This window comes from Macaca nemestrina, chromosome 9 (genome assembly GCF_043159975.1).
Source record: "Macaca nemestrina isolate mMacNem1 chromosome 9, mMacNem.hap1, whole genome shotgun sequence".
Lineage (NCBI taxonomy): Eukaryota > Metazoa > Chordata > Mammalia > Primates > Cercopithecidae > Macaca > Macaca nemestrina.
In genome coordinates this window covers 58,069,887-58,090,193 of record NC_092133.1, presented here as the reverse complement: position 1 = coordinate 58,090,193, position 20,307 = coordinate 58,069,887, and the positions used below count along the sequence as shown (strand labels likewise).

The 20,307-nt window shown below is 39.3% G+C and overlaps 1 protein-coding gene across 5 annotated transcripts in view; it reads right to left on the bottom strand.

Annotated features, from left to right (window-relative positions):
* The window catches only part of LOC105466168 (AT-rich interaction domain 5B), a 192,639-nt gene that overhangs the window by 133,627 nt on the left and 38,705 nt on the right, over window positions 1-20,307 (bottom strand). The window lies entirely within an intron of this gene.

Genomic DNA, 20,307 nt, shown 5'->3' with positions numbered 1-20,307 from the left:
AAGTAGCCTAATCTAGTAAACAGCAGATGAGATCTTGGTTACAATGGAAAAAAAAGGTGGTTCTCATCTAGGGCTTCAACTCATGCTCAAGGAGGCAGGCTACATTTTGACCAAAAACAATATGTAGAACTCCCTACTTAAAAGACAAAACTCGTAATCTTATAAATATTTAGAATAGTGAGCAGGAGACTGATTCCTATAATAAACATATTGCTGTTAAAAGAGGCAAAAGGCTTCCAAAAGAATCCTTAGGCAGATCTCATTTTATGCAAACCCTATATATAAAAATTAAGCCATAGAAAATGTGTTTCCATTGCAAAACGTTCTCCACTTTACCAAAAGGAGTCTCAGTAGGGCTTCCTACTGTTGCGAGCTTCCTTGGAGCTTTCTAAAGAGAAAGTAACTAATGAAGACATTACTGTACATGGTATTTCCAGACTGTCCAGACAGTAGAGAATGAATATTACCTATTGTCTCCTGCCGTCAAAATGTATAATTTGAAAATATAAAAGAAAAATATATGAAATAAGACAGGCATGCCCTTCCTTCCTACACATGCATGAAAACCAGAAACTCTCCAATCTGAAAGAGGAAACCCACCAACCAGGCAGGTAGACATACATCATCCTTGTTTTCCTTCTTCATAGCATAATGGTTCTGTATTCTTAAAGGAAATTATCCAGCAGTCCTTAACCAAGAGAGCATGGACCAACTTCAGGAGGGGGCTGTTCACGAGTGTCCTCAAATGTCATTCAAATTTTGTGGATGTAAACATTTTCTGGGTGGACGGTCCATAGGGTTCTTTAGATTCTCAAAGTCATCCATGCTGTCCTCCCAAGTTATAGCCCCACTAGACTAGGTGACCAACTACCTGTCTTCCCTATCACATGTGTGAACTATTAGGAAAATACAGTAAATAAAACTTAGCTGAGATGCCTGAGTAGCTTCTTGGGGAGAACAGTAACTGATAATTGGGCATTTAAAAGGGTATATCATAAACTTGAAAATCATCATCGATACCTTTCAGAATCAGACGAATGCTATGAATGGTCACCCAAGAAAATGTGTGTTGAAATATAAAATTCTGCATGCAGATTTTGGCAGGGGGTGGCATTGCCACAAAAATTATCCATCAGTTCTTAATTAAGATCCTATTACTCAGGTTATTTTCCAGCACAACATTTAGGCACTTGACATGTAGCCCAAGTTACAGGGTTTTTGAAGGTGGGGTGGGGGAATAATTACTGTCAGTATATCTCCTGCCAAACACTGAACCTACGCTGTACAGTACAGATTCTAGACCAAATAGCCCTACTTCGCTCCCAGAACAGAGATGTGAGAGAAGTTTTATTCAGCCAGAAAGTTCTGCCCAAGGTGAATTCTGTGATTTTGTGAAATCCACCACTAACATTGCCTTCAAGAGAAATTGTTTTATATGAAACAATTTGATTAACTACACTAGCCCCATTTGCAACCACGAATATAGGTCAAAAGTTGACATTTTCATGGAAAAGTTCTATCATTTGCAATCTAAAATTGCTAACTTTTTTTCCTAGCTTGTAGGTTGTACCCTAAGAATATGAAAATATTGCAGTGATGAATCAAGGATAGTGAATGAGAGGATAAATTATTAACATTCTGAACTTCAACTGACAGCCTTTCATTGCCAAAGCAGACACTGTAGGCCTGGACAGTCTTCATAGTTACGAAGCAAATGAAACTGAATAAATCCAAATAAGAATGAGCCTTCAACTCCTCAGAACACTTTCTGGATGGAAGTGCTAGAGCTTTGGTGGAATATTAGGAATTTTGACAAGGAATATACAATATACATATTTCTTCTGTTAACCAGACAACCTCAAAATGAACCACTATGCACTTATCAGAGACAACAAAAGGTCAGTATTTAACATCAAGCACAAGGTTTCTATTTAGAAAGCTGGGTTTGAACTAAGTATAAGTTCCTAGTGGGATGAATAGGCCTTTCAAAAAGAAGATCCAAGTCAGAGCCGACCACAAGATTCTTTATTTCTAGTAATATCCTGGTAGAACAGGAAGAGTACATGGGATGGGAGTCTCCTCATTCATTCAACAATCATGTGTATGAGACTACTACCAATGAAAAAGAGGTCATGGCCAGGCGTGGTGGCTCACACCTAGAATCCCAGCACTTTGGGAGGCCTAAGCAGGTGGATCACGAGGTCAGGAGATCTAGACCAGCCTGGCCAACATGGTGAAACCCCATCTCAACTAAAAATACAAAAATTAGCCGGGCATAGTGGTGGGCACCTGTAATCCCAGCTACTTGCGAGGCTGAGGATAAAAATTGCTTGAACCTGGGAGGCAGAGGTTGCAGTGAGCCAAGATAACACCAATCCATGAGAATCCATCTCAAAAAGAAAGAAAGAAAGAAAAAGAGGTCACAATGCCTACTCTTTAAGTTTTTACAATGTTGTTCACTGGCAAGACGTACTTATGCAACCTTCGTCCAAGCTCCTGGAACACTGCTTACACCTTCATCCATGCACTGGCTAGACTCTACCTTATAACATAGTTGTAGCTGTTTGCCCTGCTACCTGTGAGTTCCTTCCTTCCTACACATGCATGAAAACCAGAAACCCTCCAATCTAAAAGAGGAAACCCACCAACCAACCGGGTAGACAACCTCAGAATGAAGGCCGTGGTTGAGGGCAGTGACTGGATCCCTTTCGTCTTCATATTCTTTCTACAGCAAGTATAGTGCCCTGGCCTTATGAAGCACTCAGTGCATGAAATGGTGATTCCACTTCAAAATAATAGATTGGGCTAAACATTGCATTTGTCCAAATCTCTCTAGATCAGCACTGTCCAATATAAATATAAAGTGAGACACATATATTATTTTAAATTTTCATTAAAATTTCTTAAAAGGTCAAATTAATTACAGTAATATATTTTATTTAATCCAACATATCAAAAATATTATTTCAACATGCCATCTATATAAAAATTATTAGAGAGATATACATTCTTTTTCATACTAAGTTTTTTTTTTTTTTTTTTTTTTGAGGCGGAGTCTCGCTCTGTCGCCCAGGCTGGAGTGCAGTGGCGCGATCTCGGCTCACTGCAAGCTCCGCCTCCCGGGTTCCCGCCATTCTCCTGCCTCAGCCTCCCGAGTAGCTGGGACTACAGGCGCCGCCACCATGCCCGGCTAATTTTTTTGTATTTTTAGTGGAGGGGAGGCCGAGATGGGCGGATCACGAGGTCAGGAGATCGAGACCATACTAAGTTTTTAAATCCAGTATATTCTGCACTTACAGTACATCCATTTTGCATGCTAAATATATAACAGTTACAATGCCAAGACAGGCCGGGCGCAGTGGCTTGCGCCTGTAATTCCAGCAATTTGGGAGGCTGAGGCAGGTGGATCACCTGAGGCCAGAAGTTCGAGACCAGGGTGGCCAACATGGTGAAACTCTGTCTTTACTAAAAATACAAAAATTAGCCAGGCATGGTGGTGTGCACCTGTAGTCCCAGCTACTCAGTAGGCTGAGGCAAAAGAGTTGCTTGAACCTCGAAGGCGGAAGTTGCAGTGAGCCGAGATCGCACTGCTGCACTCCAGCCTGGGCAACAGAGTGAGACTCCGTCTCAACAACAACAACAACAAAAAAACCATGACAATAAAGTTATGTTTAACAACAACAACAAAAAAATTATATTGCTTCAGTTTTTTATTTTAAACTGAAATTAGTTAAAATTAAATAAAATGTAAAACCCAAATTGTCAACTGTAGTAGCCACATTTCAGATGCTCAGTAGCTACTTGTGGCTAGTAGCTACCATACTGGACAGCAGAGCTCTGCACTACTGTTAAATACTAAAAAGCACATAGTAAGTTCCTGTCTTTTCAGAAAAACAATTTAGGAGGCTGAGATGGGAGGATCACTTGAGCCTGGAAGCAGTTAAGGCTGCAGTGAGCCATGATCCCAACAGAGTGAGATCCTATTTCAAAAAAACAAAAACCAATTTACACACAAACACACACAGATAACTGGAGGAATAGCCACAAATTGTTAGCAATTTGTTATTTCTTGGGGGAGGAGTGGGACTGGAAAGGAGGTGAAGAAGGATTTTTTACTTACATTTTCATGTGTATTATATAAAAAGTAAAATTAAGGAAACAGATTGAGATGTCACCTTTTCTTTAAATACGGACAAATGTAGTTACAGTTTGAGAGTGACAGGGACAACTTAGATTTCTTTAGATAAGGGCCACCAGACAGGTGAAGGAACTAGAAATCACACTATATAAGGAATGTGAGATTGAGGTTATTAGTGTTTGACCTGGAGAAGGGAAAATTGGGAGTGGGGACAGAGAATGGTGAGGAGGCCTGGAAACTGAAATGAAAATATTTGAAGTGCTATCAAGAACAAGAAAAATGTGATTTGTGCCATGTTGTTACAAGAATAGAACTGGAAACAACAGTATACAGTTAATACAGTTGTTTATACTATAAACCAGTGGTCCCCAAACTTTTTGGTACCAGGGACCGGTTTTGGAGAAGACAGTTTTTCCAACGACTGTGTGGGATGGTTTCAGGATGAAACTGTTCCACTTCAGATCATCAGGCATTAGTTACATTCTCATAAGGAGTACACAACCTAGATCCCGTGCATACACAGTTCGCAATAGGGTTTGCACTCCTGTGATAATCTAATGCCACCACTGATTTGACAGGAGGTGGAGCTCAGGCAGTAATGTTCAGGCAGGCTGCTCACTTTCTGCTATGTGGTCCAGTTCCTAACAGGCCAGAGGCTAGTACCAGTCCACAGCCCGGGGGTTGGGGACCCCTGTTATAAACCATACAGTCAAATTTATTTGTCAAAAGGAAGAATGTCTAACAAAGAGATGGATAAAAGATATAATGGGACTATCTCATAAAGTAATAAAAATTCCCAGTTATTGAAAATATTAAAAAGTCAACTAATCAAGATTTCTGGGTCTGGTGCAGTGGCTCATGCCTATAATCCCAGCACTTTGGGAGGCTGAGGCGGGTGGATCACTTGAGCTCAGGAGTTCGAGACCAGCCTGGCCAGTATGATGAAACCCCATCTCTACTAAAAATACAAAAATTAGCTGGGCATGGTGGCAGGTGCTTGTAATCCCAGCTACTCAAGAGGCTGAGGCAGGAGAATCACTTGAACCCGGGAGCCGGAGGTTGCAGTGAGTTGAGACTGCGCCACTGCACTCCAGCCTGGGTGACAGAGGGAGAGCTTGTCTCAAAAAACAAAAACAAACAAAAAAAGATTTCTGCAAAGGGCATTGAAGAGGTAGTAAGTGTGGTAAATTATTAGTAAAATCTTGCAATTAGATTATCTGTAGTTCCTTTCATCCCTGAGATTTTATTATCCTATGATATACATCATTATCCTAAATGCATGTGCGAAATATTACTAATGTTCACATTCAATTCCCCTCTCCTTCTAAGAATGCTGTAAGATCATATGCCCACCCCCACCCACCTCTTTTAAGTCAAGACATGGGCATGAAGTTAATCACTTCACTGATCAATGAAATGTGAGAAGTGATGCATGTTACTGCATGTTAATGTATGTATTAATAAACATTTAATTGCTAGTACTCCACTTCTGCCTGTTTTTTCCCTTTCTGTGTGAGCACAGAAGCATGTGTTGGTATATGGAGGTCCAAAGCCGGGCCACCATAGAGGGTAAAACTGCTCTTACAGTCCTATGTACCCCACATTGAACGGTACATAAGGAGGAAGTTAGTCTTGTGTTCAGCTATTGAGGTTTTAGAAATTTTGCTACTACAGCATATTTTAGGCTATTCTAAAATTTAAAATTCTTACTCACAACCTCTAAGAGAAAACAACACACAAAACCATGGCACATCATAGTTTGCTTTCTTGTTTCTTTTTTTTTTTTGGAGATGGAGTTTCGCTCTTGTTGCCCTGGCTGGAGTGCAACGGCGTGATCTCGTCTCACCACGACCTCCGCCTCCCCAGTTCAAGTGATTCTCCTGCCTCAGCCTCCCAAGCAGCTAGGATTACAGGCATGTGCCACCACGCCCGGCTAATTTTGTATATTTAGTAGAGATGGGGTTTCTCCATGTTGGTCAGGCTGGTCTTGAACTCCCGACCCCAGGTGATCCACCTACCTCGAAGTGCTGGGATCACAGGCCACTGCTCACGCCCATAATTTGCTTTCTTGTGGAATAAATAGATACCACAAGGACAAAAGAGATTTCAATTTTGGATGATTTCACAAACACACAAGCGTATTCACACACCTACTCATGCACACCCAATAAACCACAAGAACACCAGTTCACAGCCAGAGAAGCATCAGAGGAGCTAACAATACACATGTTTTACATGTGATCCTCCAAAGCACATTCTGAATTCCTGGCACCAAATCTAACCAACTAGCATCAGCTGTTAATCATGATCTAAGAGTGATCAGAGGAATAAAAAGCAGAAGGTCTACAGGACAATACACACGAGTAAATTTTAGCAGCAAAATATCTATCTATCTATCTATCTATCTATCTATCTATCTATCTATCTATATTTTTTAAATTTTATTTTTATTTATTTATTTTTTTGAGATGGCATTTCAGTCTTGCTGCCCAGGCTGGAGTGCAATGGCACAATCTTGGCTCACTGCAACTCCCACCTCCCAGGTTCAAGTGATTCTCCTGCCTCAGCCTCCCAAGTAGCTGGGATTACATGCATGCGCCACCATGCCCAGTTAATTTTGTATTTTTAGTGGAGACAGTGTTTCTCCATGTTGGTCAGGCTGGTCTTGAACTCCCAACCTCAGGTGATCCGCCCACCTCAGCCTCCCAAAGAGCTGGGATTACAGGTGTGAGTCACCGCGCCCTGCTGAAATTTATATTTTTAAAAAATCACGTTAAAAACTTCAAAACAACCCCTAGAGAACTGGGATCATGGCTCACTTAACCCTCAATCAATTTCAGTGTCTTATAATAGATAACTCTAGTGTTTGTGAATTAAATAAAATAAAATAACATACTACTGTAATCTCTATCTTGGTATTCTTTTTATGTTGCATCTACTCACTTTGCTTTCTTGAATAAGGGTTTACCTTTCTAATGGAAAGGGGAAAGGAAACTAATATTGTTGACCAAGTGCTCCCACTGTGTGTTGGTTACCCTTACACAGGATCTAATCTAATCTTCCCAAGTCCTGTGAGACAAAACTGTGAGATGGGTATTGTTAACCCTGATTTACGGATAAGCAATCAAAGCAGAGTGAAAGCTTTTAACGCCATACAGTTTATGGAGCAAGGACTTGAATCCAGGTCCATCTTACTTTGTAAATTTCATGCTGTTTCCGCTACAACATAACTGACTACCGAGGTTTAGTACAGTGGTTAAAAAGAAGCTACCCTAAAATGGCAGCTTCTGTGTTTGCTCATTCTTCCAAATCTTTGATGGGAAACATTAATACAAATCAATGGGAACTAAATGAACATTCTCAATTAAAAAAAAAAAAAAAAAGAAAAGAAACCCACACACAGGCTGCACATGTGAAAAGCCTGTAACTTTAGACACACAGCCATCATGTGATGGTTAATTAGCCAGGTAACTATAGGTTTTTCTCTGCTAGAAAAGTATATGTTTCATCATGCTTTGAACTCTGCCTTATTATCAGCTCTGCTATGAAAACAATGTTTTATTTCTTATTGAGAGAATAGGCCAGGCATGAAGCATTGTTTTTGTAAGGCCTAACAGAAGACTTTCTGTGTGAACCACAGTTGTAGAATGAGTAGTTGGAAAATGGAGAATATCCTCCGCCATGATTAGCAAGCAACCATTTTAAGGGAGGTGAAGATTAAAACGGTGTAATTGCCTAGAATCAAGCAACACTGGATGTCGTACTACAACCACCTTCTTAATAACCTGTCACCTTAGAAAAAGATTACAAACAAGCCGCTAATAAAAAAAAGGTAAGGTGGAACAAGTCCAGTCTGGATTTATTTCCCTGCCTACTTTTGTCACTGCTATGATCCTGAAACATGAAGAAGATTCCCTTGAGAAAGGCATTAATATGTCCCACTATTAAGATGTAAAATGTCCACACACACACACACGTACACACACTTATAATACCATCTACAATCCTCAGGCTAGCAGGCTAGCTTCAAGCATGTTCACATGATCTCTCAATGTGTTTTTCTAGAATGAATGATCAATAGATGACTACTAATTAGACCAAGAATAGTTAGCAACCTAATACCCCAAGTAGCTGCTGCTTCTACAGGGTACCAGTGAAATAGCCCCTCCACTAGAGTGTCTTAGGAAATGCTCTAAAAGAAATCAAATCAACCTTCAAATGCGCATAGGTGTCTCCAGTAGACTAAGAACAGAGAACTCCAGAGATTTCAGGAAAGTCTGATCGTAAAAGCTGCATGTTTACTTAACCTACTAGGTATAGCTTTGATGTCTGAGTGCTAACACTATAGAGTTAAGACTGTTATTGGGAAGATAAGATAAACACATGAAAAAAAGATACTGCATTATATTGGTAGGTATAGAGTAAGGTGATCAATAAGGTGGTAGAGACACTAAATGTGATAAGATAAGAGCTCAATAAAGCAGGGCAATTCCTCTGAGCTGGATGGCTGAGAAGGAGTTCAGAGGCTTAAACAAGTCTTAAACGAAAGGCAGAATTCCCACAGGTAAGAGTCCTAGAAAGGCCATTCCAAGAGTAGAAAGGCATGAGCCACTTAAAACACACTGGAGAGTCTGGAAGGCAGGGGACTGAGTATATGTGGTTAAAGAGAAAGAAGACGGGGCAGTTAGACTAGTTAGGCTAGGGTAGAAGGTTTACGAGAGGAGATAAGGTAGGGGATAGGGGTCTTAACGTTCTGTGTGCACTTTGAACCAGTGATCCCCCGCTACAAATGTATAAAGAAATAGGCATGGCTATGTGCATAGCTACAAGAGTTTCAAAGGAATCAGAAGGAGCTGAAATGCCTAACAATAATTAAAGTATGAAACACCTCTGTAATGAAATATTCAGCAGTCAAAAAAAAAAAAAAAAAAAAAAATCAGTATAGGATATTTTGCAACATGGGGGCATATTTATAATACCTCTGTACAAAGTTAAGTGGAGGAAGGTAGATTCCCAAACAGTAGATTTTATTTTTAGGAGGAAAAATAATATCTATATAAATTCTCACTGATACATGCATTCATATACATTGGTACATATACGAATACTAACAGCACTTACTTCTGAGTGGGAGGAAAATAGGCAACTTTAATTTTTCTGCATTTTGCTTGTCAGTAGTGCCTATATTTTCTAAAACAAACAAGGATAACATTGGTAGTAACAAAAAATAACAATAATGAAAGCTACCTAATGAAAAAGAGAAGAAAATGGAGGCTGGAAGTTCACTGGATACTCCTGTAACATTTGTATTTTATCCAGTAGGCATGAAGTTTGCAAAGAAACAGGGATCCTAAGTGGAATGCCAATATTTAAAGGTCACAAGTAAAAGATAATAGACATAGTTAAGAATTCAAAAAGCAAGTGGGGCTGTCCAACGAAAGAGAGTTCTAGGCAAGGCGCAGGCTCAGGGTTTTAAGGAAGAAAGAAGCAATACCACTTCATCCAAGCACACCAAATGAAAACACACAGTGAGGCAACTAGGAAAAGCCTGAAATCATCAGCACTATTTGCTCAGCCCCTACTGTGCATGAAGCACTTCATGAAGCCTTTGAAAACCCACTATTATTCCAGTCTGTCCTAAATAAATACATTTATTAAAATAAGCTAGAAGTCCAAACCTCAGCTTTCCTCTGCAGTGACCTGCATAAACTACAGACTTAAACACATAATGTTACAGGAGAAGAGTGAATCTGACATTTAGGAAAGTTAATGTGCTGCAACAGAACTTCAGACTTAAAAGTACTTCAACAGATTAAACAAACTGTTCAAAAGAATCAGTGTCAATACCACCGAGTATTAAGAGTAAATGCCCAAATCAGATACCTGCTCACAGAACGCACCGGCAAAACCACATCAATTTACATGTAGGATATATCTGCTTTGTGTTCCAAGGTGATGCTATCATGATAGCAGCTGTAATAATGGTTCACTGTCAGTAATCATATAGTGGGTAATGAGGTGAGAGGTAGAAGGTAAACAAAAGCATTTTAGAGTCATGATAAAATAAAAGCATCATGCACCTCCAACTGAAAGGGGAACTGCTGAATCAAGCCTCATTTTAATTTTTTATTTATTTATTTATTTATTTATTTTTGGAGACAGGGTCTCACTGTGTTGCCCAGACTGGAGTGTAGTGGTATCATCTTAGCTCACCGCAACCTTGTTCTACAAACTTCTTTTCAGTTGATGGTCCATCTGGGCATCAGTGATTGTCCTGCCTCAGTCTCCTGAGTAGCTGGGGCTACAGTTGGGCATCACCAAACTCAGCTAATTTTTAAAAATGCTTTGCAGAGACAGGTCTTGCTATGTTGCCCAGGTTCCTCTTGAACTCCTGGCCTCAAGCAATCCTCCCACCTCGGCCTTCCAGAGTGTTGGGGTTATAGGTGTGAGCCACTGTTCCCAGCCAGACCTCATTTTAAAAGCACATCTGAGGTACAGAGTCAATGCTGCATTCTCAAAAGATATTTAAAAGACTGTGGTGGTCGAAGCCAGGTGTGGTGGCTTATGCCTATAATCCCAGCACTTTGGGAAGCCGAGGCGGGCAGATCACGAGGTCAGGAGTTCAAGATCAGCCTGGCCAACATGGTGAAACCCTGTCTCTACTAAAAATACAAAAATTAGCTGGGCGTGGTGGCGCATGTCTGTAATCCCAGCTACTTGGGAGGCTGAGGCAGGAGAATCACTTGAACCCGGGAGGTGGAGGTTGCAGTCAGCCGAGATCACACCACTGAACTCCTACCTGGGCAACAGAGTGAACCTCTGTCTCAAAAAAAAAAAAAAAAAAAAAAAAAATGGTAGATCAGTTGGGTTTGTCCTTCACAATAGACCCACTTATATCACCAAATGCAAACAGAATTACTGGTCCAAGTTTGGCAATCTATCAGTGATAATGAAAATTCATGAGCTTATATAAAGCCAAGGCTGCATAAGACTTGCTTCCAGTCAATCCAAGGTACACAGCAAGAAACTAAAGGCATAGCAAGGAATAGGACCACAACAGAATTTATTCTTTCATCTTTTGATTATCTTCTCATCATATGGCGATCTCCACAGACAGTTCTTTGGGAAATTAACATTTCAAATTAATGAAGCTAAAACAAAATTATGAATTGGCTGTCTTATCCATCACAGTCTTTTTTGTGGGGGCATGGGGGGCGGCGGACAAAGTTTCACTCTTGTTGCCCAGGCTGGAGTGCAATGGCACAATCTCGACTCACTGAAACCTCCGCCTCCCCGGTTCAAGTGATTCTCCTGCCTCGGCCTCCCAAGTAGCTGGGATTATGGATGTGTGCTACCATGTCCATCTAATTTTGTATTTTTAGTAGGAATGGGGATTTACTATGTTGGTCAGGCTGGACTCAAGCTCCTGACCTCAAGTGGTCCACCTGCCTTGGCCTCCCAAAGTGCTGGGATTACCGGCATGAGCCACTGTGCCCACTCTCCATCATGATCTTTTATCATAGATATGGCTGTAAAAAAACAAAATGCCAGAAAAAAATAGACAAAACAAAACAAAAACAAGAACAGCTTAAGTCCAGGAGAACAACATGATTAAACTATCACATACGATAATTTAGGGAAGACTTGTCAGTTTTTATATTATTTGGTTGGAATAGCTTAAACAAACTCTCAGACACCAAGCTGGTCTTCAACTGTAGACCGTTAGTGAGGCAAAAAATCAATTTGGGCAAGCCCTATCCTAAATGCTAGAGTAAACAACTACAGGAACTACAGAAGCTCAGAAGGCACAACATTGATATTGAGCCACAGTAGCTGCCATATTAATTAACAATGATGTTCATTAGATACTAGTCTACACTTAATATTACTGTGTATAAAAACAAACAAACAGGTACCTAAACTTCAGGGAGTGTAGTGGCAGAATATTTTCCCCCTTTTTGCTCTTACGTATAGAATGGTCAAGGCCGTACAGCTATAGAGAAGAGTCCAGTAGTTTTGCTAATGTCATGTCGTATCTGGAGGACGCCAAGCCAGCTCCTTAGAGTTCTGGTCACGCATAATGGATCACTGGGGACTTTCTCTAGAATCTACTCCTACTCTGGCTCTAGGATTCTTAGTAAAAATGAGCTCCTGCAATATAAATGAGTTAAATGGTATTAAAAAATCACCTCGGCCGGGCATGGTGGCTCACACCTGTAATCCCAGCACTTTGGGAGGCCAAGGCGGGCATATCATGAGGTCAGGACATCAAGGGCATCCTGGCCAACACGGTGAAGCCCTGTCTCTACTAAAATACAAAAAAAAATTAGCCAGACATGGTGGTGCGTGCCTGTAGTCCTAGCTACTTGGGAGGCTGAGGCAGGGAAATCGCTTGAACCCAGGAGACAGAGGCTGCAGTGAGCCAACTCCAACCTGGTGACAGAGCAAAACTCCATCTCAGAAAAAAACAAAAACAAACAAACAAACAAAATCACCTAAAGTGTATCCTAAGATGAGTAACTGTAATGGTGAGGGATTCTGAAAGCACATCTTAGGGAAGAACTGAAAAGAGAGGACTGAAGACTGTTAGAAGGAAAAAGAGGAGAAAACAAGGTTCATGAAGGCCCCTTGGAGCCTGACAATTCTATAGAGTTTCAGAAAAGCGTGAGTTTACCTTTTTCATACATTGTATCCTAGAGGTAAATACTGGTAGCCTGGATACTAAAAATAGCACAGAAAGTTCCAATATCACTTTTTTTCTACTTCTGCCCTGACATCTCCAAATGGAAACGTAAGAATAAATTCCAAAATTCTACAAATTTCTTTTCAGTTGATGGTCCATCTTCAGTCTGTCATCAAAAGAAGAAATGAACCTGGAATTCCAAGAATCTTTCGTGGCTGCAGGAAACACTAGAAAATCCTCAGGTCAACAGAAATTCCAAATGAAAGGGTTTTAACTTGGATTGTGCCTTCATGAGTGATGGCAGTATAAGTACCTGGGCAGCAGTATCAATGACCAGCTGTTGACTGGCTCAGACTCGGTTAGATTTCACAAAGACCACTTTTCTAGCAGGAAAAGCTGAGATGGTTGATTGTAGACAGCATAAATGAATGTTACTTATTTGAGCCACGTTTACTCACTCATTCTTCCACTATTGCGGGGCAATATTCAACTATATGATTAGATGGTCAAGCCAAAATTTAAATTTCAAATGAAATGAATAATCTTATTACTTATGTGTTACAACTATATGTATTCCTAGTTTCTTAGAAAACATACTGGATTGGACACAGTGGCTCATGCCTGTCATCCCAGCACTTTGGGAGGCCAAGACGGATGATCACTTGAGTTTACGAGTTTGTGACCAGCCTGGCCAACATCGTGAAACCCCATATCTACTGAAAAAATACAAAAATTAGCTGGGCACGGTGGCGGGCACCTGTAATCCCAGCTACTTGCGAGGCTGAGGCAGGAGAATTGCTTGAACCCAGGAAGTGGACGTTGCAGTGAGCCAAGATCGCACCACTGCACTCCAGCGTGGGCAAGAGAGAGAGACCCTGCTGTCTCAAAAAAAAAAAAAAAAAGGAAGGAAGTTAGGAAGGAAGGAAAGAAAGAAGATATACTGGTAATAAGCTGTTCGAAAACTTTGAATGTCTTGGATGCAGATTCTTGTACCCCATTTAAAGGTCCTTTGGTTTGTCATGAGAGGCATGTGGGCACTTGGAGAGTATCTCCTCCAATGTTAATTATGCCATGATGAAATTCTTTAAAGAATGCATGGTTAACACAACAATATTGTCAGAGAGAAAATCCTTTGGAAAGTATCTTTACAAATCTTTGAAAAGTCTTGTATGTAATCAGTTTCTATGTTGAACTTAAGGATACTATAAAGGCCAATTTTTTTTTTTTTTTTTTTGAAACAGAGTCTCACTCTGTTGCCCAGGCTGGAGTGCAGTGGTGTGATCTCTGCTCACCACAACCTCCGCCTCCCAGGTTCAAGTGGTTCTCCTGCCTCAGCCTCCCGAGTAGCTGGGACTACAGTCGCATGCCACCATGCCTGGCTAATTTTTATATTTTTAGTAAAGATGGTGTTTCGCTATGTTGTCCAGGCTAGTCTTGAACCCCTGACCTTGTGATCCACCCACCTTGGCCTCCCAAAGTGTTGGGATTACAGACGTGAGCCACTGTGCCCGGCCCAAATTCGTTTTAGTTAGGAGGTTGTTCTGTAAGGGTTCTTCATGATATTCATGAATAGCATAGTGCAACAATATATTATTTAAGAAACTTCTCAAGTTGCAGTGTTAAGAAAAATACTAGAGTTAGGCCAGCAATGCAAGCAACAAATACCTTCAAAAGACTCTTTAATATACATACAAAATTTAAATCTAGAAAGGAAGGAAGGATTGTCCCAGTAAGAAGGATGTCTTCCAATCCTAATAAATTCATTAGCAGTGAAAAGTCTCTATGACAAAATGTCAGCATTTAGCATGCTTTTTACAGACATCTATACTGTTTTCTTCCACAAAAAGTGAGAATCCTTCCCATGTCCACATCTCAGGAAGCTGCTTGACATACCAAACTCAAAAGTGATCTGAAACAACCATTTGCAATACAAGGCCTCCAGAAGCTCCAAGCAAAAACTACAGCTAATTTTTAACTAAGAGTATTTGAGCGGTCCCATACAACTGGCCACTTATGGCTCAGCTTATTTTGACAGAATTTTCAGGAGATAAAAGTTTGTAAAATATGAATATATATTAATATATGAATAAATATATAAAATGTTTATGTTATATAATAGATATTACATACATTTATTATTTGAAATAAATATATATTAAAATAATAGTCATATATAATATGTATTTATATATGTACATATAAACAAGCAAAAACCTGAAGGAGTCTTTTTTTTTTTTTTTTCCTTCGAGACGGAGTCTTGCTCTGTCGCCCAGGCTGGAGGGCAGTGGCTGGATCTCAGCTCACTGCAAGCTCCGCCTCCCGGGTTCACGCCATTCTCCTGCCTCGGCCTCCCGAGTAGCTGGGACTACAGGCGCCCGCCACCTCGCCCGGCTAGTTTTTTTGTATTTTTTAGTAGAGACAGGGTTTCACCGTGTTAGCCAGGATGGTGTCGATCTCCTGACCTCGTGATCCGCCCGTCTCGGCCTCCCAAAGTGCTGGGATTACAGGCTTGAGCCACCGCGCCCGGCCCTGAAGGACTTTTATAATAGTTTTCTATTGAGGGGGACAATCATGAGAGTAAGCCCTATTCTAAATCACTAGAATGCGTGTGTGATTAGGGAAATTCAAAATGGACAAATAAGCCAACCTTGTCCCACATGGCTCCCTATCATACAGAACCTGCTTCTGATAATAACTATGTAGTAATAATACCACTTTAGACTTCACTATCACAAATGTTTCCACAGATATTAACTAATTTGTTCTCAGTTGGTCTTCTCAAAAATCCAACAAGAAACAGGCAGGTACACATTATTGCCCATTTTAGACAAAAGAAAGCTGAATGTATAAACAATATATCATTTAAGAAACTTCTCAAGTTGCAGTGTTATGGAAAATGGCAGAGTGAAACCAGCAATCCAAGGTAACATATAAACAACAAATACCTTCCAAAGACTCTTTAATATACACATAAAATTTAAATCTACTTTGAGCCATTTGGTTGAACAGTTGCATTCTTTTCAAGTTACTTTAGAGTTGTATAATAATATTTTACTTTATCTCTGCAGCAATGATCTGAGTACAGATATTTTATTTTTTACCTTTGAAAATCTCATTGTATTTTATCATTTTTTGTGGCTGAGAATTAAGAATTCATTGCTCTCATTAATATAATAAAAGTTATTTTTCTTCACTGAAAAAACAAACAAAAATATACACATAAAATTTAAATCTAGAAAGAAAGGAAGGATTGTTCCAGTAAGAAGTATGTCTTCAAATCCTAATAAATTCATGAGAGCACTCAGGTGAAAAATCATACAGTGACTCTTCCAGTGGTGACAGATCTACAGGTACAGCCACGATTCTCCTGACAGCCCACCCTCTGCTCTTTTAACCCTACCATGCTGTTGATTCCCAAAAAGTACAGTGAAAGTCCCAGCAACAGAAGAAAGGGGGAAGCTACTCTTTCTCAATTTGAAGGGACAGATTTAGAAACAGAAATTGAACTGAGGGAACCCCCATCATTAAATTCAGCCAAACCCCCACACATAATCTTTGGGTCTTTTTTCTCGATTTCAGCTCAGACTCCTCTATCTTTTCTTTCTTTTCCTAAAGACACATTTGGAGATGAAACCATTCATAACTGCCCATCCACAGACAGTTTGTGGCAGCATAATTGACAATGAGTCTGCTGCAAAGAAATGAAAATGCTGTTTTAATAACCTTAGCCTAAAATACATTCTGTTGTATGCCTCAAAGGGCTTCAATAAAAAGTCAACCTGTAGAGACATATTTTCTTGGCTTAAACAACAATCCAAAGCATATAAATGTAGTCCAACTATAATGACATATTTATAGGCCAATAAAGCTTACACTGCAGCTTTCATACTTCGCTTAAAGGAACTCTGTAAGAATCAGTGTTACATAAAATAATTTGATTTTTTTTCAAACTATAGCCCAAGGAATAAAAAATGCAAGTTTGCTATGCTTAACTGATAGTGTTTATATTCCTTACTTGCTAAAAATTTTGTAAAACGAAATAATTCTTCATTTGACTACTTTCAACTGCCATACCAAATATGGCTATCAAGTCCACTTTATTATAAAAGCTAAGTACTGTAATTCTAAAGACAAAAATAAATAACTAGAGGCTTGTGTGGTGAATGATTTAATCAACCCAATTCTTCTGGAAAAACAGGTTCTTGTGTTCATTATGCTTATGAATAATACATTCCTTAACCCTCCTATTTTAACATAGTTATTTTTCTTTTTTTTTTTTTTATAAACTTCAGTATGAAACAGTCTGAAAGAAGGTAAAATATCTCACTGAGTAAAGTCATAATTTGCATTGGTTTCATATTGAACTTTCTTTCTTTGAAAAGGACAAAGAGGAGGGAAGAGAATGAATGCACTTTGCCACATCTCAGAAGTGTTTTTTAAGATTATTAGTTTTTCCACTATCCAGATCTGTAGTTTTAGTCATCAACCATTAAGAGTCTTAAAACGAAAACTCTAGAGAGTTTTAAAAAGCAGAAAGATGACATCCTCAAATATTGTCTAAATGTGCTCCCTCAAGGGGGAAGGGAATAAAAAAAAATGAAAGAGTTGTGATTTGAATCAGAGCATTTATTGGAAGCTGCCATGTGGGGCAGAGTTTCTCTTTGTGGAGTATTAATTTGTTGGCAGACACACATTTGTGAGAACATTCTTGTTTTTTTTTTACTATTCAGAGAGAGACAGGAAGTGACACAAACTGGGATTAAAGGGAACTTATTCTACCTAAACACTGAGCAAGAAAAGTTCTTTAATGAGCTTTTATATTTTAAAATCCCTTCTCTAAGAACCAATCTAATTATTTTGTTATTATTGATGTTTTAACACTATGAAGTAACTCAGTTAAAAAACAATAACATGTTGGAGTTTTACTTTATCCATAGAAAGGTGAGATCTTTCCGTTCTTTGCTTACTTCCACCAGAAAAAAGGGGGGGTCTCAAATAATCTCACAGTTCATCTTCTTTCTTTGGTAAGAACAATGAGGAGTTGGAAGGGTTCTACAGAAGGAAAAACCTAATAAGTGTGTGAATTTCCATTAACAATGTGGTATTGGAGGTGGTTTCAGTGTGACCAACAGAAAAGGAGATAAGAAAACCACTGTGGAGAAAGAAAAGTACAGACAACAAATATTTTGATGTTATAGACAGAGAAAGGAAGAGGCTGAAGAGAAAGTTGTGGGGAAAGGAATGTGTAAAGAAAATGACACCCCCTATCTCTTCAATATAAATCCTGACAATGTAGACTTACCAACCTTAGATCAGGCAGATAATGGAAACTCATTACATTAAGGAAAGTTTTTGTTTCTCTTTCCACATTATTACAACACAGTGTGCATTCCAATTACAAAAGCTATTTGTCTCAAATTCCTCACAGTTCAACTGAGTAGAATTTCAAGGCCCTAAATTCTATCCTTAAAGGGGTATTTTACATTAAAAATTTTTTAAGTACATGGTGTTTCTTGTTCCCCAGGGGAGAGCCTCCCAATCAACTCTCCTGTTGATTATTTTCCCTTCTTCAGCACTGATCATAAAGCTGTCTCCAAAATGAGACCAAAACAAACAAACAAACAAACAAAATCAGAGTCAACCTAAGAACCCCGCTTTTTTAGACAGAGTCTCGCTGTTGTCGCCTGGACTGCAGTGCAATGGTGCGATGATTTCGTCTCAGTGCAACCTCTGCCTCCCAGGTTCCAGCAATTCTCCTGCCTCAGCCTCCCAAGTAGCTGAGATTACAGGCCTCTGCCACCATGCGCGACCAATTTTTGTATTTTTAGTAGAGAAGGGGTTTCACCATGTTGGCCAGGCTGGTCTCGAACTCCTGACCTCAGATGATCCACCCGCCTCAGCCTCCCAAAGTGCTGGGATTACAGGCGTGAGCCACCGCACCCGTCCTGGAACCTTTTTATCAATACACATTCCTTGGCCTTTCCTTAGTCCTACTGAATGAAGAATCTAGAGAAGCTGGACTCAGTAATCAGTACTGTTTTTTAAATTTCTTTCATGAGTCTAATGAGCAACTAGATTTAAAAACCACTCATCTAGATTTTCCAGGTCAAACCACCTGCAAGTACTGTGACCACTATAAACCAATTTCTTCTGGAATCAATTGCAAAAAGGTAGAATATGGACCTTCTTTTTTTTAGAATCCAGGAGGATCAACCTCTTAATTCTTTGGGTGGAATTAAGAAGTTAGACTTATTTTCCTGTTCATTAATAAATTATCCATTTTAAACACAATTTTAAACATAAACCTTGCTATAAATACTCTTGTTTATATGTGTGACATCAAGCTTAACCATCTACACATCCTTTTGTCCCCTGTGGGTTTCCTGTTTAACTTTTTATTAGTAACAGTATATTCCATAACACACACACAAAATTAAACAAACAAAAGAAAGGTTTTAATGTTAAGGAAAACATAAGACAACGGCAATACAACTTGGATCATACATTAGGAAAGTAACACAACAGATGTATTATTCAGCATTATCGCAAGTCATAAGACTAGTCATTGTGTGTTCACAAAACTGGGGGGTGTAACAGTATATATAGGAAGACTATTAAAAAACTCTTTGGCTTTAGAAGGAAAACCACTAGCTTAATAATTTTCTCTAAATGTGCACGTGACAATCAGGCTGCCATATCCAAAATGTTCCCGTCTGACATCAACCAAAAGATGCCAGGAAACTGTTGATAGTTAAACTCAAACTGCAAGAAAATATTAATGCTATTCCCAAAACACAGCACAGCTCATCACAAACCAGAGTCACATGAAAGCCACAGTCAGTTACTGGTGTTATTCAGTCTCTTTATGCCAATTAAAATAAATTGCCTAGGTTTGTTGTAATAGTTAAGTTCTGGGTTTAAAAAAAAAAACAGGAAGCTGTCACATTAAGGCATAAAATAGGACTGCAAAAATCAGCATTGTGCGCAAATGAAAGAAAAAGATGCCTTAATATGTTAAAGCGCAGTTCCTCTTTGCCTAAAGAGGAAATAACTAGTCTAAATCAGAGGTCAACAATTTTCGTCTTGAGCAATGCTAGGAGAGTAAATAAGTGAATGACATGGGAATACAAACAGAAGGGAAAAAAAGCAATGAAAGGACACAAAATGTCACTGGAGAAGAAAGTGTTAAGAAAAAGCAATATAACTAATTATGGAGCCCCTCGTTTATGCCAGTCAATGTGCTCTACCCTTTCTATCTCACATCTCACAATAACCCTGTAAAGTTTCCCTATTTTTTAGATGGGGAAACTGAGGCTTATAAGTTAAATTATTTGCCTTAGGCCACACAGCTAAGTAAGCAGCAGAGTTAGTATGCAAACACCAACCAGCGTAACTACTCCACAGTCCAAGTTCTCCTTTAAACTTACAGTGGAAGAGGGAAGGAAGCAAAAAAAAAAAAATATATATATATATATATACATATGCA